Source organism: Poecile atricapillus, chromosome 1 (genome assembly GCF_030490865.1).
Source record: "Poecile atricapillus isolate bPoeAtr1 chromosome 1, bPoeAtr1.hap1, whole genome shotgun sequence".
Classification (NCBI taxonomy): Eukaryota; Metazoa; Chordata; class Aves; order Passeriformes; family Paridae; genus Poecile; species Poecile atricapillus.
The window spans coordinates 13977009-13998524 of record NC_081249.1 but is presented as its reverse complement, the minus strand read 5'-3'; the positions used below and the strand labels follow the sequence as shown (position 1 = coordinate 13998524).

Sequence of the window (21516 nt, the reverse complement as noted above, 5' to 3'; positions counted from 1 at the left end):
GATTCACTAGGATTTCCAGACCCAGATAGTTAAACAATCCAAAAAATCCCTTGGGTTTGGGGTTTTTTTCATTAAGTATTATTAAACAAAACACTAATTTAATTAATTTTCTTGGGAGATACAAAATCAAATAGCAATCAGAATACCTTTAATTCCCTCTTTGCTGATTCACAGTGTTAAATGAAATGAGAGAATGGCACTTTTTTCCCCAGTATTACTACAGTATAGCAGTTTCTTTGTGTGGTTTTACACAGGTTTTGAACACCTGGTTTGGCAGCTTTATTGAAACAGAAATTCAGCTCTAACCTTGCAGAGATGGGAGGAGAAGGGGCTTTTAGGATTCAAATAGAAATAAAAATTCTCATGGAAGACAGGAAGATTTGTATTCTTAGTTCCCCACAAGAAAAAATATTAAATTAAATAAATTATTAAATAAATTAAATAAATTTATGTCTTCTCACCATCGGGACACCCTTTTAAATTCCTACCTGTTAACAAAAAGGTGAGGTCAGTGGCAGTAAGTAAAAACAACTAATATCCAGCTAGAGAGAATCAAACAAACAGAGCCAGAAATCAATTTGTAGAATCTTGGCTGACAGCAAAATAACTGTACGTCTCTCCTGAGGTTTCTAGTTTCAATTCTCTGTCATTGTATCACACACAAACTCCTGCAGCAGCTGACTTCACTGGTCTCCCTGTCCTCCCCAGAGCACTAAGGACCAAACCCCACAAGCAGTAGCATGATTGTCCTCTCATTCAGAAGGCTTCACATGTTAGTCTATACTCACCAGAGTCTATACCCACAGGCATGGAAGAGTTTCCTTCCTTCCTCTCTGGTCATGGACTGAGTTTGACCTGTGGGGGAGAAAAGGGCCATGCCCTGGGACTCTGTGCCTCTGTTTCCTCCTCCAGAATATTCATTTAGAGGCAAGTGAGAGCTGGAGTGGAAGCAAGACATGACAGTTTGGTACTGTCATAGATTTGAGTCATTCCTCCAGCTCAGCAGGACACGAGAGCAGCAGTTTGGCAATGTATTGCCATTATATCTGCTCTTCCCTGCTTCCCTGTACAGAGGGGAAAGTTTAGTTCAATCCTTTCTGGCTATGAAGAATTTTGCTTTATCAGAGTGGATTTGCTGCTTCAGTCACATCAATGACAGAGACCTTTAAAAGAAAATTACTCCATCTTCTAGTATCTTCTGCACCTTAAAGCTTGAGATTTTTTATATAATCAATCCACTTTTTAGCAAGTTCTTAATCACTGCACGTGATTAAGATCTGGACTTAAGTTTCACCCCAAAACTAGAGCAGCAGCAGCAAAAAGCCTCCTCATACTAATGCTACTCTTATATTCCATGGTCTGGATCTTCTTATCCTAGAATAACACAGATGTTGCGTTCTTCATCACAAAACAAAGAAGGAAAGAAATTAATGGAACAGTTCTACTAGCTTCGTAACCTTCAATGCAGTTTAAGCATTGCCTGCTCTGCAAGTTACTCCCTAGTCTGTTTGATTTTTAACATATAAAACTTTAAATTTTACATATTTCATTTGGTTTTGATTTATTTTAAACTGTTTTTTCAGTTGGTTTTTTTTGCCATCTTTCTGCTGTCCTTTTTTTCCTTTCCAACATAATCTTTTTAATAGTTAATAATAGCAAGTTTTTTTCTGATATTTACTCCGTATCTCTATTGTCTACAACAAATACCCACAGATGTACTTCCCACAGAAATAAGTGGGCAAAGGCTTGTAAATCCCTTTGTGACTGTGACCCCCAAGGCTTAGTGGCTCCACCTACAAACTGGATTTTGAGCAGACTTATTATTTTAAGTAACAGTCTTGTCCCCAGAGCTTGTCATCTGATTAGAAAAAAGAGCAGGAGGACAAGGTAAGGTTTATTCCCATTAGCAGATGAGAATAGAGGCACAGTTTCATTATCTAAGGTGATCACAAGAATCTGTGTTAGAAGCACAAGTCAAGTTCATTTCTTCAGACTCGGCATCCAAGCAATGTCCTACCTCCATATAAGATGTTTTTCTCCTTAGTTGCAGTTATTCCTACTAGCCCAAGTGTTGTTTATCTAAATATGCACAGGGAACAAGTCATTCTGATCACATGAATCAGGTTACAACCACTTCTAAGATGGACCAAAGCATGCAAATATGGAGCAAGGAGGGGCCACAAGCCCTCCTCTTGGACAAGGCCTCTTTGTAGTGGGGCACACAAGGTCAGCAGACAAATGTCCTGTGCATGGGAACATGACTATTAATGCCCATGGCTGGAACTGTTAATTACAGTTCACATGTCCAGCAGATGTTTATGAGCACCATCAAACTGCTCCTCTAGTCCTGCATGAAGGAGTTATAAGTTGACATTTTCTGCCTTAGTGGCTCCAAAGGTCATAAAGGATCCTCCTAGCATGAAGATTTCAAGCTGAAACAGGGGTTACTGGAAGCTCTCACTGCTTCTTTGGTTCCTCTTTACTGCATCTCTTTGCACAGAAGACTTTGAAAGTGTCACTATCCCACATTTGGATAATGAGATTAATGAGAGCTGAGCTCCAGAAAGTTCTTTATTATGTATTTTTTTTATGAACTATACTAGAACTATAAGTAATATGTCTTTTGTGACCTACAACTGCCATTGCTTTGTATGCCAGGCTGTGAAAAGGTGCATCACCTGACCAATACTGTGGCAGTAGAAATACCTGGAATATAGTTATATATTCCAATGTATGACAATTCTTTTACCAACATAAGTTATCTTTGTTCTATTATTCTTATTTACAGTGTACTTTTGCCACGGAATTTGAATTGGGAGCGCTGCAGTTACAGTGTATCAGTATTCTTACACTGATGTAGCACAAAAAATAAATTCTGGGAGCTTTAATTAATTCTAAACAATCAGCTAGGAACCTTTCTTCTTCAGTACACAAGAAAATTCCCAATGACAGAACAGTGCAACCAGCATATTTACGTAAGGATTACTTCCTCCCAGAAGATGTAAAATGTGTTTTTGACCAGACAAGAGTGTTATTGTTCTGCAGTATACACAGAATCTTATTAACCTGGCTAAGAAGATAAAAGGAATGGCAATAGCACAGTTAGTGAATTTTAATAGAAAGTCTATATATATACTAACTCTTGTTAAAATGAAGAAAAAGCAAGAGATTTTTTCACCGTGACGAGACAGAAAACAATTAGAGGAGTCATTCCTAAACAAGATACGATTTTATTAACTGAGTGTCACATTTTGGGCTCTTGATAGGCCTTTATTTCCTCTCAGATTTTGCCCTATACACTGTGAATGAGCTTATGACTTATCCAAATGAGACAATAAACATCAGGAACCTCAATACTGCACAGTCATTTCGTCCTCCCTACTGAGACCACAACCTCCATCCCTATGTCAGCAGATTCTTCAGATCCCATTTAAAAATCCTCTTAGCACAGAGGTGTTTCTTCTTTCTCCTCTATGCTTTTTCTGCTCTTCCTTAAACAGTTTTTGTCTGATCTTGGTTGAACAGGACTATTCTGCTAAAGGTAAGAGAAGTCAAGGCCCACATACATTGACATGACTCAGTCTCAGAGTATATACTGAAAACAAAGGGGGACAGCAATTGCTATTAGAGATAATACTTTTTAAAAAAGCAAACCTACAAGGAGCTCAGGATAAACATATTACTATTTGGATAGAGAGGACAAGAAACACCATCTTTCAGGTCATACTTGTGAGAAAGAAGATTCTGTGCTTAGTTCATGACTCCAAAACAAATTGAATATTGCTTCATTTTCAGCCTCACTTAATATTTTGTCACTTTTTGCTGATGTAAGCGTTCACTTTGGTCCCTTTGCATTTACTTGTAATTCAATGTCCAGTGCTGATTGATGCAAACCTCTCACCTTCTTTTGTCCCTTCAGATTGCACTAAGCTCTTTTTGGTCTTTGCATGCCATACCTTTAAGAATTTATGATTCACAAGATGTTTCTCCTACAACCTTCTAGGCCACTCCTTTTCTATGAAATATTTACACAACGTGACTGAACATGAGAACGACCACGACAGAACTCTCCCTGGTTTCTCTGATTCATTACTGGGGATAATAATCTAATTATACTTCCATTAAAAAACAGATATTACACATAAGTAACTGATTTCAGAAAGCAAAACTTCTAATCTGTTTGGTTTAACTTACAGAGAAAAGTATGTACCTGTAGCACAGCAGTAATTAAATGAGGATTTAGAGCAATTTAAGTGATGTTTTATAGCATAAATTTCATTTGCATTTGTTATAATTCTTAATCAGGTCTAAGAAATAAAAACTTAAACCCAGCCTTTTGAGTCTTCGGGTTCATGAGCTTCAACGTGAAATAAGGAGAATATTTTGATCAGAAAAAACTTTCCAACAACAGAAAAGCCTGGCCTTGAAAACTATTCATGACACATCAAGAGGAGTTACATCCTCTATATTTATAACATGATATCAAGTTTCTAAAGCAGTAAGAGAGTAGAAATGTTTCAATTGTAGTGAAAGGTTAGGCAGGCCAGGGTAACAGATACTTTAAACTGCACTCTCAAAAAGGGGCTCAAGCACTTCTCACGTTTATTTTTTATTGAACAAGAATATTAAATGAAGTTTCCTGGAGAGTAAACAAAAGTTTACTCAACTCAAGAGGATTCCTGTTTATTACTAGTGATAGTAATTACTAGCTCTGTGAACTGAAGCAAGCACTTTTAGTCCTGCAGTGCATGGCCATGCTACACGTTTTGGGGCAGGGCAGGTTTTGAGCAGGAAGGAGGGCTGGAGAAAATGACTGGTGACCTGTTTGTGGGAGTCCATAAAAAAACACACCCTGAAACAGCAATGTGTGGCCATATTACTCCTACTCTGTTGTCACACAGCAATCACCCAACAATTAAATGAATAACATGTGACAAACAGATTAAATCAGGATTTCCTATTTTCTTGTAATGAGGAGATCATTTCTTATATCAGGTCACAAACAAAGAAAATGAAAAGTAAAGCCACATTAGACACCTTCCCTCAAAATCTCTTGAGGAGATGCAGAGAGAGAAAACTGTCATCTGAGGTAGGTGAGACCTAAACCAAGAGAGACCCTTGGAGGGGGGTGTAGAACCACCCACCAAAGATGCTGAGCTTTTCTTCAGAGATGAAAAATGAAAAGCCACCCACTCCTGCCTTAGGCCTAGGATTACCATGAGCATCATGATAGTAAAAAGCAGTGACAAAAATGGTAACTTGAAATAGAACAAACAAGGACAGCTAATGCTCTACTGAGGCCTGAGACTGCAGGGTGGTCAGATCTTTGCTGGGAAATGGCTTTCCATGGTCAGGCATTTTTCTCAGCTAGGTGCAAATAGCCTTCAGACATAAAAAAAAGAACACCTTTGGGAAACCTTCATTTTCATCAGAGAGTCAGGAGATGTAAAATTAATGTCAGCAAGCAACAAAAAAAAAAGGTGGAACTGCACACCTTCTTGAAAAGGGAGGAAGAGATGGTCTGACAATCCCTTTGAGGAGTGTCCTGGGGCCATCATCCCACCAGCTTCCCAGAGAAAAGGGAATGTGTTGGGCAATTCACTCCAAATCCTCACTCTGGGAGGTAGTCACTAGACAAGCCTCCCTACAGTTACCACACACCCTAATATCAGAAGGGCACAGTTCAGACCAGCCTCTGGGTCATGGGGAACTTCGATGTTGCCATTCTGTAGCTGTAAACTGAAGTGTTTGTCAAAGGATTCATTGCATCTGCAGCTTCCATTCATCTGGTCTTTTGGCTAAAGAACACAGAAAAATAGGCAAAAGGACATTTGTGAATGACACAGATATACCTCCAAATGAAAGAGGCTGATGTCTTGTGCAGTCTAATGACTGCTACATTGCAAAATCTCCTTTTACACTACATTCTATCTGTACTGGTAGCAGAGGCTCTGAGGGGTTTTCTGTTGATTTTTCTTATTTGCTTGTTTTGGGGAATGGTAAATTGCAATTTCATAGACTGGTAAGTGGTTTTGCTATGTGTCACTACAAGTAAAGGATCTGTACAAAAATTAAATCAACCAAAAAAAATGCTTTTTTTTTTAAGATACTTTCTTAAAGTAATGAAGTTGAGAAGCTGCTGCAGTTACCAGTTTAAAAATGTGTAATTCTGGAAAAGAATTAATATAGTCAAATAGCTGTACCTTCTGTTCCTTATTACATCTTGTTGTGGACAACACTTCTAGGAATATCTCATTTCCTTTGTCATCCAAGCTGAAGGGGGAAAATGAGCTCTGATTTAAGATTCTATTTCCCAACATCTACTTCACAAGCTAGCTACTATACTTAATCAACAATGAGGCTGTAAATATGCACACCTTGTTATTTCAATGTTTCACTTGATGAAACATAAGAGGCTACTAGTGGACAGCTGAATAAGAATGAAGGATTACTGCAGTAGCTCCTAGATGACCTGATATAATGCAAACTTTATGATAGAGCCAAATCTATCATGGGGGGAGGACAATATTTCACTCCACCAGTTTTCAGTGACATAGACCACATCAGAGCCATTATCCATGATGGAAATTTAGATATGTTGCAATTTATTTGGGAAAGACAGGCTGTTTAGTAAAGAAACAAAGATTAGCATTGAAGAAAAAAGATAGATTGAAACAGCAGAGTCCACTGCTTGGTGGACTATCCCAGAAAAGAATCGCTGATAGATTCTTATGAAAGATGCAGCAGCACTTTCCCTCATCCAGGTGTGATGTATTCCGATCTGAAGGGACATTTTACACCTGAAATATTACTGAGAGACATCTGAAAACAGAGACCTGGCTGCACATAGGTGAAAATGTTATGATAAATATGCCACCTATGGGTAAGATAAGAGAAGGATATATTATGATGAGGGAGTATATATATAAGGAGAGATATACAGGGAGTAGGTTACAAAAGTATTTACAGGTGCCAATCCATTTTCTACAGAAAATAAGGACAGATTAAGCTCAAGTTAATGTCCAGATCATCTCTTCAACATGTTGTGGCATCAACACTCAGGACCGTTGCTATAGCAAAAGAAAGGGTGAAAACAAGATAAAGAGAGACAAAAGGATCAGTGAAAATGATCCGCGTCCTCCCACACATGCCTTTATTACAGAATTGTGCTTCTGAATGAGATTGCCCTTCTGTACATATTCACATGAATTGAGGAGACAGGGTTTCAAGGGACAGAGCAAATAATGAGGCTCTATGAAAATGACTTGCACAGCCTTAAATTTCTGGGATTTCATCTACGGAAAAAACAGCAACTTCTTAGAAAGCTCCACCTCTGACAGGAAAACATCATGTTCAGTGAAGTGTTTTCTCCTCAAATAATACATTCTTTACTTGTGAACCTAAAGGAAGAGAGCAAAAGATTTCACAGTAGCACGTTGCACAGGGACATGATTCAGAATAAGGGCTGGAACACAGATCTCTCCAAACACTCCCAAATGTGCTAGCCACTGAGTTTCTGGCAATGCATTTCTGATCCATGCTGGGAAGAAAATACATTCTGAACTATTACAAAAATTTAGGCTATTTCAAATAACAGGAGCTATCATCTAGTAAACCCTAATCTCCAGTCCCAGGGATACAGTTAAAGGATCAAAGCTATTCCAAAATCCACTGTTGGCTATGTAGCTTCATATCATATACTTGCAACACTTGCACGGACATTCTCTAGAAAATCAGCAGTAACCCCTTTGGAAATTAATTCTTCTCTCTTTGTACCACAAAAGAGCACAACACATTTTAATCCATTTTCAGTGTATGAAAATCTTTCCCTGTTGGGATTTAAAAGAGAAATTAATCCCAAAACAGTGATTCCAGCACGATTCACAACCCTCCCATAAACTCCTCAGCACTGTTTCAGGACTAATTGACAATGCAGTTACATTGTTGGTGATATAAAAAGAACTCTACTGCAGTATTTCTTCAGTGTCTTATGACTTAAGTGCAGCAGGTATTTTCTGAAGCAAATAAAACTATCCAGTAAATCCTCTGTAACGTTCTGGGATAGGGAAAAGAGAGAATATTTTCAAAAGGCTGCTACTGTAGACTTGTTTTCATGACCCACCTGGGAAAAAATGGCCATAGCTAAACTGAATAAGACAACTTCACTTAGTTTCCCTGCAATAAAGATGAAATCATCACTGGGCAACAACACACTGAATTTTAAACTCAGTGCATGGAAAGGATATTTTGAGGGGCATATATCTTTTTCCTTTCATGCTGATCAATAAGCCAAGCACTCCATCATCAGAGTTCATGATCATAAATGTAAAGTGATTGAAGCCCCAGAATTCACAAGAAGTCACAGGAAATTTTGCTTTCTTACCATTACATTTTTAATAGATTGGCAGTGTGGAAGAGCCTCGGTGCTGAACTGCAAACATCAGATTTAAAAATTCAGGCCAGTGCAGCACAGAACTATGATGCCAAGGAGCTGTGCAAGGGCTGCTTTGCAGTGATCTGGTATCTGGGCCAATACCTAGTTCATCTGCAGACTTTTGTGTCTATTAAGATTAATAAATATTTAAAAGCTCCACCACCAGCTCCAATGGCAAAGAAGACAGAGATCTGATGTTCTGATCTATTTTCTTTAGATAGTCTTGAATAATTCCATGGCAGTTGCAGCCAACAGCCCTGATATTCCCAGTCACTGAGTTAGCAGATAATGTTCTCTCTGGTGATCAGTACCAGAATATGTATATCACTGCATTTGTACCCCTACAGAGCAAAAGGCTCAAACACTGGGCTGATGGAAGCAGTAGTCTTGTCTTCAATGGGATCAGGATATCCTTTCATAACTACTCTTTAAACTTAAACATGAAGAGTCCTGTAAATGTGTGTTGTTCAATTTAAGAAACCTTCATATTTTTTGCACTTCTTTTGGTGTTTAAGACAGAAGCAAAGAGTCATTTTATCCAATCTCGGTGATACCTAATTCAGTTTTGTTTGCATCCTGCTGAGATCATCCCACACCCTTGCAGACAGGATGCAGTTAACTATTAGAATCTGCCAGAGTGAATCAGCAGGATCTATACAACTTTTCACTGCAGACTTCCATGTGTTGCAAATCAAGGAAGGCAAGAGAAAAATGCCTGGTTATATCCCTGATTTAGAAAAAGTCCAAGTTACTAAAAAGAAGCTAGATCATTTTTGGGGGAAAAAAAAAAAAATCAAACAGAAATAACCAACCAACCAAAACGAAATCAAACAGGATAATTAGCATAAGCCAGAGATGGCACAAGTACATTGCTTCCTTCCAATAAATGACAGAGACACCAACAAAGCCCAGCCCAAACAACAATCATTCCAAAACTGCTACATTATATATTTGTTTTTTCTCTCAAGTACACAATTACCATTATTAATAATTTTATTTAATGAGCATGTTATACATAAAATAATTTATTTATAGTTAGGAATAAACATCTTTTCTATAATGCCTTTGGAAGATCAGGATTTTTGTTTGGTTGGTTTGTGTGAATGTGTTTTTCCAGTAGAATTTTTATAAGCACAGAACTAAAGATGACTCAGAATTTTTATGAAGAGAATTGGGATAAATATTTGCGGTAAGACAGAGGGGACAAGTCTATTGCAGAGTCCCACAGTTTTATAAAAAATACCAAAGCTGGAGCTTGTTGAACTCTGGATGTTGTATTAGCAGGCAGAGGCTGAGAATACTAATCACAGAAAACTTGCTGTAAATCTGAGAGATAAACAACAGGGTCAGGGATTCAAAATTTCTGGCAGATAAGCTTTGTGCCAGAAATGTTTTAAAGATGGTAAAAAATACTGCAAAACTGCCATGAAATAATGGAAGAGGGTATCACTCTCTTCCCTGAGAAATCTGTTCTCATTTGGGTGTGAATCACCACATACTTGAATGTGAGACCCTCTTCTCCCAAGCTGTAAATTACACAAGTTCAGTACCATTCCCACCAGCAGCAACAGCAGCCAACGAGTCCTTCATGGAATTGCTTCCTATCCTGCTCATACAGTAAAAAAGTGCCAACATGCTGAATGTACATACACCTTTAATCAGTAAAAGGAGAAGCTGTTGCACATACATGAGCTTTTCTCCATTATTTACTTTTAAAATAATACCCCCACCACCTTGTTGGAATACCAGGGCAGAATGGAAAGGAACTAATGGGAAATTTTTAGTGCATCTGAATGGTTTGAAAATAGAAAGGTGATGTCAATTACATTTACAGTGAAAACCATGGCAATTAAATCACTTTGGTAAACAAAATTATTACAATTTTCTCTGCAGTCACTACATTGAAAACAAATGAGAAAAGTTTAGATTTGTAATCAACAGAGAAAAATAAATTATATAACTGTATTAGCTTTAAATTAATTCTGTTGTTGGACAGATTAAGTTATGTGCTAGTACAAGATGCCTGACTAATTTATTGGTTTTTTTTTAAAAGCATGTAAATTTATCACTAATCAAGAAGAGTGCATGATTTTTTGCATCATTTCAAGGTAATGGGCAGGAAAATAGGAATTTTAGGCTTTCCTCATACAAACTTAGGGAAGAAAAACCAAATAATATTAGGACAAAAACTGTTGTAGGATTTAATAATTAAAGCTGGAGTTCTAAAGTCTTTACTATGAAAATGCATGTTTTTTAAAGAACCAATAACTTGTTTCTCTGGTCCTCACTGCTAGAAGCTTGCACTTCAGTCTGCAATTCCCAAGCTTCAGGTGCCAGTTGTCCATTTCCAGTGTATCTACTTGTCATGGTTTAACCCCAGCCAACAGCCAAGCCCCATGCAGCCACTGGCTCACTCCCACACCAGCAGGTTTGGGCAGACAGCTGGAAGGCTGAGAGTGAGAAAACTCATGGGTTGAGATAAAGACAGTTTAATAGGGAAATCAAAAGCCATGCACAAGCAAATCAAAACCAGGAATTAACTCACTGCTTCCCACGGTTGGGCAGGTGTTCAGCCATTTCTGGGAGGGCAGGGCTTCATTGCACATAGCTGTGACTTGGGAAGACAAACACCATCGCTCCAAACATTCCCCCTTCTTCTCCTTCCCCTTATACTGAAGAAGATGACACATGGTCTGGAATATGCCTTTGGTCAGTTGGGATCACCTGTCCCAGCTCTGTCTCCCACCAACTTCCCATGCACTCCCAGCCCCCGCCGCCAGTGCGGCAGTAGGAAAAGCAGAAAAGGCCTTGGCTTTGTGTAAGCCCATCAGTTACTCATCAGTAACAAAAACATCTTTGTATTATCAACCCTGTGTTCAGCACAGATCCAGTACACAGCCCCTTACCAGCCACTGTGAATAAAACTAACTCTACCCCAGCCAAAAGCAGCTCACTCCTAAATTCATCAGACTTCTGCTGTGAGACATCTTCTTGCTACACAGGACTATGTCTACTTCTAAATATCCTCTGCAGTGAATTGGATTTATTTTTAATCTTGCAAGAAAGACTATGATGAAGTGTCAGAAAATAGCCTTGTATTTGCCTTCTGAACTCTTCCCAGCTAGCCAATGTACTCGCATGTAAGTATGCAGACAACACAATTGCACTGAGTACCCCAGCACGACTCTCATTAATGCCAAAACATGGCTGTATTTTCATGGCTATATTTTCATGCCTCTATTTTCACTCAATATGCAGCCCACTGACATTTGCTAGGACCTCCCTTGTCATTTCTGGCACCACCCTGTAAGGAGAGCTCTGTTCAGGCTGGCAGTCACTGCACCTCCTGGGGCCCCGAGCCATCGCCCCACATTGCCCAGACAGCCCAGGCAAGCAAGGGCTTTTCACTGCTGGCTGCCCTGCTCTCTGGCTGTGGTTCACATGGCATTCTGGAAAGCCCATCTTCTCCCATGATAACCCTGATACTTCTAAAAGACTCTTCTGCCTTTACTTTACACTTCAATAACCTCTTGTTCTCTTCATCAGCAATTTCATCAGCAACTATTTTGTTCAACACTGGTAACATTTTTTTTAAAAGACAATATTTTTAGAGAAGGGTGTGGGCTTGCTAAGGACAAGCGTAGCCATTTCAAACAGACCATCCGAACTTGCTCATTAAAACATCTTAATTATCACATTTTAATTCATTTAATATATGCTATACTGATTTTACTTGGCAGTAATTATTTTTCTAATCAAAATGTTTCTCTGCCAAAAGTCAGTTGTTTTACTGGAGTCTGTGACGACAGTGTTGCCTTTATCTCACAGATTTGTAATTTAATTAAAACTGATACCAAAGAAATAAATGAACTGTTTATTATACAACCATGTTGAATAATGCTCATCAGAATGAAGGGATTATGGCTTACATTGATTATTATCATTCTTTTCATGATTTGTTGAGAACTGATAAAAGGCTGGCCAATTTAAAGCTACCTAGCACAGCCTGTTAATTTACAAACATACAGACAGAACATTAGTTTTTACTGTGTCCCCCATATCTTCTGTAACACTCCCAGAGATGCTGAACTGAAGTGGTTTGGAGAACTCCTTAGACAAGACAGTTCTTTTAGCGCTCCTGGCTGCATTGCAAGATTGCAGTGTTCAGTGGGAGCAGCGGCTGCTCACCAACAATGCTGCTCACATACACCACCACATTTCCAGGCACTTGCTCTTCCCTCTGGGTGCTGACATTTGAATTTGTGTATTTGCTGACTAGGTGAAGGAATGAAACAACAGTACAACACTTCTGCTCTTGTAAGAGAAACAAAAGACAACATATTTCAAATTTTTCCAGTGGAACCCAACTCCCAAAATTTGAATCAGTGAACATTGTACTTTTCTTGAAAATACTTGAAGAGTAGTGAGTATCTCTAAAAAGAGAAAACACACAACAAACAAAACCAACAAAAATGCAATGAAGAAGCCCAAACCCAAGAGGCCAAACCCAAGAGGAGAGAGCAAGTAGCACAGGAGGAGAGAGGTTGGTAACAAAGAGGAGTGGGCAGTCCCCTGGGAAATCCTGTGATTGAATCACAGCTGCTGACCTCCCAGCCAGGGCTGAAGTACACAGCAAGGCAGGGCATCCTCTGGGAAACAGAAGCCTTTGCTGTGCTGCCAGCCTGAAGCCTTTCTGATTGCTCTGTTAGTCCTTTCCACCAGCACGATACAGCTCCATATTTCACCCTCACAGAGGAATGTAACACTTGTCTAAAAACTTTCCAAGGATGACAATGAGCACATACTTACTCCTATGAGAATAAAAATCACACTGAAGAGTAAATGTATTAAATGTGCCTTCTCTAATCTTGGGATTATGGAACCCAGCCAAGAACTGGAGTTCACATCAGTGATCAAGTGATGGAGTTCACATCAGCACTAATGAAAGACATGTATTTTACAGTATGAGCAGGACATGAGGTGAGTGGACACCCTATAAAATATGATATCCACCAGCAAAGGTCAAAGGAACCGAAAGTCTAGTAAGAAGTAAGCAAATAAATGACCAGAGTATCTTTACTGAATCAATAGAAACTAGGGCTCTCAGTGTGCTGTTATAGGACACCATTATAAGGAGCTGGACTGATAACTATCTCTCCAAACTGAGAGAGAGTAATAACTAACACCTGAGAATGCTAACATAACTTTTAGATGAAGGTTTCAAAATACTCCAAACAAAAAATATAGAGATAATGGTCCAAATCTAAAGTCTAAAACTGAATGATAGTACACAGACATTACATCCCTGTGACCTAAAATCATATCTTTTCTATAATTCATGTCAAAGTAATACATGCACAGACAGAGAGCTAACCATAGCTTTCAATGTACAAACAGAAACACATAGCCTATTTTGCCAGAAGGATGTGGCTAAGTCTGAGGTGTTCCAGAGTAGAAACCAGCAGCCTATGCAGCACAGGTATCACATGCCTTCATCTGAGTGCTGCCTTGAAAAGGATAGAACCACACAGCTACAATATCCAGAATATTATCAGACCTTTCTACAGATTAAAGCAGAGTACTACATCTGCCAGACCTCAAGGTAGCAAGAAAATAACTATCTATGCCCAAAATACTTAAATGCCAGTATGGATTCTGTCAGGTGACTTATTACTGATCACCCCACTTCTTCCAAGGTCTAGGAGCACAAACATGTTCCTCGTGTCCCATGAGTTTTGAGTCACTCCCACAGCCATATGGTAAAAAATAAGCATTCTGAGCTGAGGAGCTGATCCCAGTTCCTACCAAATAATGACCAGACTGCTGTGACAACACAAGAGAAAGAGAACTCCTTCTTGAGTCCAGAGAAGGACCACCAAGATGACTGGAGGGATTGAGAATCTCTGCAGTGAGGAAGGGCTGAGAGAATTGGGATTGGTCAACCTGGGGAGAAGGCTTTGGTGCGACTTTGTTGCAGCCTTCCAGTACCTGAAGGGAGCCTACAAGAAAGACAAAGAAGGACTTTTTGCAAGGGCATGTAGTCACAGGACAAGGGGGAATGGCTTTAAACTGAAAGACAGGTTTAGATTGGATATTAGGAAGAAATTCTTTACTGTGAGAGTGGTGAAACACTGGCACAGGTTGTCCAAAGAAGATGTGGATGACCCATCTCTGGAGGTGTTCAAGGCCAGGTTGGATGGAGCTGTGAGCAACTTGGTCTAGAAAAAGCTCTCCCTGTCCATGGCACCATGGTTGGAATCAGATAACACCCTTACAACCCAAGGCATTCTATGATTCTGTGATTCTCTTCACGTCCTCACAAACACAGTGGTGTTTCAAAACTTCACATGTGCCATGCACACAACAGGACCTTTACCATTGTCAGCATGTGGCTTCACCTACATGCTACCCACCATCAAAACAGAGCAGTGAGGCTAAAGCTGTGAAAAAGAACACTGGGGGATGAGTTTAATGAGAAAGAACTGAAGACAAAAAAATGTCTCCCTGTACTGCTAAGAACCTAATTCTGCCATCTGATCAGTGCTCCTCTCAGTGTTCCCTGGAAACAAACAGGCTTCATTTGATTTCCAGATCACCTAAATGGCCTTTGTATCCCAAAATAAGAGCTATTGTCTCTGCTGGAAATAGAAAAAGGCTGACTAACACACCGCTTTTTACCCAGTTCAAGGCTCCAAAGGAATTTTGCATGGCAACCTACATGAGCACCCAGGGGAGTCCTCTGCTTGTCTCATCAGCCATGAAATCCTGAGCTGAACAAAGCAAGGTCAAACATGTCCTGTACAGATACTGATGTCACCTTTTCACAAGAATCAGTCTTGACACATTTTTTTCTGTTATCCTTTACAATGATGCTGTACTTCAACTGTTACAAGGAAAAAGAATAGCGTGAAGGCCAGAACAGAGCTACAATGGAATAACAACCTGACACACTGCAGATAGGTGTGCATATAATAAAAGAGGCCCTTCTCCTCCTGGTCAGCTGGCACTCAGGAGAGCAGCATTCCCAGGAATGACGTCCTGGTTTACATCACATATAACCTCTGCATCCAAAACCAAGGTGGAGTGGTTCAAGAGCTTGTAGGGGTGTTTTGGATCAGTCCCATGCCAAAATCAACAGCGGCATGGCAAGAAGGTAACTGTAAATCTGCAGTCAAGACCAGGAGGGATAGGCAAGATTCTAGTTAGTTATTCTACCTTGTGGGTGACTGCATCTGCAAATGAAAGAGATGATGAAAATCTTCTGAAGTTCAGTAAAGGCACCATTATAAAAGAGGACTAACAGGAAACTAGTCCTAGCTTACATTCCTCAATATCATCCTTAGAGCTTTCATGCTAGACAGAGATGTTTCATTCTTTTTCTTCCCAATACCTTAACACTGAACCTAATGAACTTGCAGATGTGTACAGACTAGTTCCTATATAATTAACCCAGATTTGAACCTGCAATTATCATCATCAGTGCTTGTTCTGAGTAGTGTGGATGTTTTTCTCACAAAGTGTTCCCTTTGCATCTTCCACGCAATCAAGTACTATAAAAACAGCTTGAAAAACTACATTTTATTCTTCCAATAAATACTCCTGTCAATATTGATTAATACTGAATAGTTAATACAGCATAATCTTAAGAACTATTGTGGAAATTACATAGCATAGAGAAAAAAAACAACTTCTCACTGTTTCTGATTGCAGATGTAATTGGTTCATTGGAGGACTACAAAAACAACTTGTAGTTGCATGTATATTTTCTTACTCTACAAAACATTGAGTAAATTATCCATTGCATTAAATTAAAGATATTGTCTCCAGAATATTCAGACAGAGTTTGTTTCCCTGTTGTACAGACATTATTGTGTTAAAACCTTTGTGAATTAATTTCATGGTAAAACATAAAAATAGGAGAAAAAGGTATAATCTGTTTATATGTAAGGTAACTGTCTGCAGATAGACAGTTGGTTTGTAGCATATCCAGGGGCTCTACAGAAGGGCATCCAGTGAAATATTGCTGGGTCAGGGAGGGATCCAGGAGGGCAGCATAAGTAAGCAAAACCCAGTCTTCCTCCTAAAGCTATATGCAGATCAGAACAGCATCTTTGCTGTGATTTTCTTCCAGTTCCATCTACACTAGAGTGAAAAGGAATTATTCCTTTTGTGGAAAAAACCATACAAGAGGAAATAATCTTATATCTATTCATACTCTCTTTACATACTTCCATGTTTACTAAGACAATTCATTGTGTTTTGTAAGCCTACTACCAAATGATGAATTTTTATTGCACTTAAGTTTCATGATAAATATAGCACCTAGCATACCTAATTACTACAGCCTATGCTCATTACCACAGGAAGCTACATTCCAAAGTTGTTTAGGGTAGACAACTCCCCCAGTCCCAGGTTCTTCCTCATTAAGCCACAATTAGTATGATAAATGGGGATGGTTATTTGGTTACAGGCAATAATGGTACTGCTTGCTCATCAAAAAATGGGGAGAAATAATTAAATATCACAAGAAATGGCTTAATAATTAATAATAGTACCTCAGTCACCTGCAAATAAAGCAGAGCTCCATCCAGGTGTTCATTACAGGCTGCAGTTCAAAGTCAACATGGCCTTAACCTCAGAAGAGCTATCTGCATTAATGGGGTAGGCAGAAGGATGAAATTGTGCTTGTCCTTGACAGGAGTGCTGCAAGGTGCTTGAGATGGAGTGTGCAGAGTCAAACTGAAGCTGGAGTCAGTAATCATTTTGGCTAAAGCAGCTGCAGCCTGAGGAGCCTGTGAGTGCATCCTTGGTGGCTCCCTAATTTGTAAGCACCATCTAGGCCAGCATTTCCCTGTCCACAAAGTGACCTAAAGAGCACTTGAGGATCCAATTTTTTAATATACTTTGAATTAAGGAAGACTATTCTGAGGCATGTGGTCAGTACTAGGTTAAATGAAAAAGGATTCACATTTTTGTCACTTAGTTACAAATACAGCATTATATAATCTCACTTAATTGCACTCTTCACCTCCTTAACATCCTCAGCCTTCTGTCTCAACCCATCTCTCCTCAGGAAACCCTTCCTGCTGACTGAAACTGCCTTTCTATAATTAAGCTCAGTATCCTCTTTTCTCCCAGGGGAACACAAGACTATGTCCATGTCATAGAAATCAAATGCAACAGGGCTCAGCAGCACCTCAAGAGGGTCATCTAATTCGCCTTTCGTCCCAAAGGCAGGATCAACTTCTTCCAAATTGTTCTTGACAGAAGTTCATTTAATCTGCTCTTAAATCCTCCAGTGACTCTGCAGCCTCCCTCAGCAATCCAGCCTGTGATCAGCCTCCTTTACCATTAGAAAACTCCAAATGCTCAAGGTACATTTCCTTTACTATAATTTAGCCCATCACTTCTTGTACCAGTCTGTCAAAGTTACAACTGCATCAAGTTAGAGAAATTTACTTGACTTAATTTACTGCCAACCAATGCAAATACACAATCTCTAGTTCACAGTGAGGAGAAAAAAAACCAAACAGGAATCACTGCAAAAACCTACCTAAATTTCTGTCCTCCCTCTTCCTGCTCTCAAGTACTCTTACTTTTGCCTTTTTATAATCCCAGTGCATCAAAATTCCTCCAGTGAGGCACGGTTGCATGGGAGGCTGAAGCAGTGCAACTCATTCTAACCCTTGATGGTTAAGGTTTCCTGCCATGTTCCTTAGTTTCCTTTCCCAATGTGGGTTGCCCATGAACCCCAGTTCCTCAGCAATGTCCCATTATGGGTCAACCATGGCCACAGTGCCCCTATTGTGTCCTTTCCCCAAGAATGTTCAATCATGCAGGTTTGTTGACTTCTCCAGCAAACTGGTGCCCACAGCTTTGCCTGTGAGTCATGGGCAGTTCAGGGAGGAGGGGTTGGCAGCAGTGCAGTGGTGGGCAGCTTCCTGCAGCCTGAGGGCCCTCATCTCTTAAGACAGCTGGTGGTCAATACCTGCAGGCAGGTCCCTGGGTTTGGCCTTTTGTTTTTCATTTTTTTGTCTTTCGTTCCTTCTGCTCCCAGTGCTGCTCCTCAAACAAGAAGAGTGTGGTGCTGGTCTCAGGCTGCACAGGCAGGATGTGACTTCTGCACAGGTATCCCTGGGGGTGGCTTATCCAACTTATCTCCATCCCTGATGGAGCCCTGACCTGCTCAGCTGCTCAGAACCGCTCTTATTATCAGTCCCATTACTCCTGAAGTCAGGCTTTCTTACTTCATATTTCAGTTTCCTTGCTCCACTGCTGAACGTGCTTAAGTACTTTCCTTTGCTTAATCAAAGCCTGTGTACTTGTATGCAAACATACTAATTGCAGGCAAAATTGCTCTTATGTAAGCCACTACCTGATGTTTTGCACAGAGTTGGAAATGCACAACAAAGACCTTTGCGCCCATTAGACATTTTAGGAAAAGCTTTTAACTTAACATGAGGAAATGTGTCATGGGGAATTTGAGTGCATTATCATCAATATTATCAGAAGAGAAGAATAATTTATTCCTGACAGTTGTCTTTTACAGCATGTCATCAGAATGATCCCTTTATAGCACCCATTCATATACATGACATCTTAAGTCATACCAATCCATCTTCCTCAGCAGATAAAAGACTATCATCTTTCTAATATCTCATTTTTTTTCATTTGAAAGCCTGAGTAAAAAATCATTGCACAAGCATTAACAAGTCCAGCCTGTCAGTTTCCTGGAATCCTCAGACAGTTTCTAGAGCCATCTCTTCTTCCTTCCTTTTAGCCCCCACCCTGATCTTGTAAAAGAAAGTTGAGTACAAGAATGCAAGACACATCAAGACACATCCTAAATGAAGAACTAACTGAAACAGACCATTTTTACCAACCCAGGTTACTGATAATCATATGATTTTGTGATCAAGAAGCCTGCCTGACCAGATGGAATATACACCTCAACTGTTTGGTTTTCAAAGCCAAAATAATCTCTGAGCTGGAGAAGACTCACAGCAGATATGAGGACAGCTGTCTCTGAGATGCTTGGAACTGACATCAAACCAGCTGGGATTTGGTCACCAGCCTAGCAAGGGCTCTTTGCTCTGGTGCTATATAAAATTCTCATAATAGTTAACATCTGACCTTGAGTTCTCCTCAGTTCTTATATCCCTTCAGTTCATTTGCTCATATCTCTCACTGGAAATAAATATCTCTCACTAGAGAGACAAATATATACACCCTACATCATTCTTTCCTCACTTAAAGCAGTCAGGGAAACTGAGGTAACTTCCACACATCTCAATAACATGAAGATGTGTTTACATCTTCATAACATGGAACCATCATACTGCAGCTGATCAGCTTGTTCTAAGTTAAACTCCTTTTACATTTTTGGGGTAAATCTGTCAAAAAATATGCTTCCTCTCCTCTGCAAGTAAATGTTTTTCCATACTTGGGTTCTTGACACAGCTCTCACTGGTTCATCACGTCACACCTGCCTTCTTTAAGGTCTGTAACAGTGCAACTTTCCATTCCACTCACTGCATTTAGATGGGTAAGGTGCAATCTAACATCTGCTCACAATAATGGTGTGATATTAAATCAGACTCACAGGATGTGTTCCCTTCATACCTAGACTGTTTCACAGGGTAACTGTATTCAGCCTGTGGAAAGGCTTCATGTACTGACTCACAAAGTGCTTCTTTATATATCCTAAGGCTTAGTTGCCCGGTCTCATATTAATTGTTTGCATTGCTGACGCTTGATGTCAGCATGCTGTCACTGAAGAAACATGGTATTGTGATAGGGCTTTTAGCACAAAGATTACTTATCAATGGAAGACAAAAAAAAAAGCAAGACTACCATTCAAGACCTTGTAATATAATTAGCACAGCATAATAGATAAGAGTTTTAATGCAGAAATCACTTCCTCAATAACAGTTTTCACTTCTGCTGCAATATTAAAGAACTGAAATTTATTTGTCATGCAGCTGAAGGTATCTCTTCATAGCAAAGTCAGTACAACCCAGAAAAAGAGACAAAATGTAAAACCTGTTCACCTCTGTAAAGGCGAACCATCAGATTGGTAGCTTGTTCAGTGACAGATAATGAAATGCACATTTCTCACTACCTCCTGCTCCAATAGGAAAATGGCAGTGCAAGCCACAATCCTCTCACTCAGAACACACAAACAATAAAAGAAATATATGCAGAACTCACCTCACTGTATCTTGTACATGGCATTGAATCTGAACTTTCAGTCATCCCAAAAGCAATCCTCTCCCTGAATTCACAGGGAAGTCTTCTCCCTGTATTTTGTGAATACAGAGGTCAGATTTAGTAGTAGGCCATCATATATAGTTCTGAAGTCTATGGTCTAGTGAGTTCAATTTTAAGTGTTTAATATTAGGTAGAATTCTTTGGAGTTATATGGAACGGAAGATATTTTCTCCTAATTTTTAATGCTTGCGTGTAATACTGCTGCATACTTGGAAATGTCCATTTTCCATGCTGGATACATGTAAGGGAGTAAGTCTAATAAACAGAACCAGGAGGTACAGGATTCTGGATAACTTGAAATTCCTCAACAAGTAAGAATTATGGATTTCTATCAAAATACATATTGAGAGTTCATCACAAGAAGAGACATTTTCACTGGTTGCTTACATCAGTAGAAAGTAAATCCATCTGTAGGATCAAATCTTTGTCCAAGTAATGCACAGAGTATAGTTTGCTGCTAAAGTTAATGTCTGAAAAGGTAAAAATACAGTCCCTTGACTACTCAAAGACTCTGGGTATTTATATATGTTTACAAGATCCTTCCCATGACCCTTCCAATTTTAGCCAAATTTCTCTTCGAATAGATACATTTTCCGGTCTGCATGCTGTCTAGGTTTAATGAGATGCTTTGATTGGGACTCAGCTAACAACTGAAACACAGGACTGGGTGTGGCAGGGACCTCTGCTCCTGCTGGACTCAGTGACCTCTCCAGAGGGACTCAGCTCACCGGCCCGTGTGCTTCTGCTCTGCAGAGGCCTGAATCACTCCTGGCCTACCAATCCACCCTGTTGCCTTTATGCTGGCCATGCCA

At 39.6% G+C, this 21516-nt stretch overlaps 1 long non-coding RNA gene across 1 annotated transcript in view; it reads right to left on the bottom strand.

Annotated features, from left to right (window-relative positions):
• The window catches only part of LOC131574127 (uncharacterized), a 260595-nt gene extending 239887 nt beyond the window's left edge, over positions 1 to 20708 (bottom strand). The window contains exon 1 of the long non-coding RNA XR_009276385.1: positions 20645 to 20708. This is a non-coding gene — a long non-coding RNA (uncharacterized LOC131574127). The remainder of the gene's footprint in view (positions 1 to 20644) is intronic.
• Between the last annotated feature and the right edge of the window lie 808 nt (positions 20709 to 21516).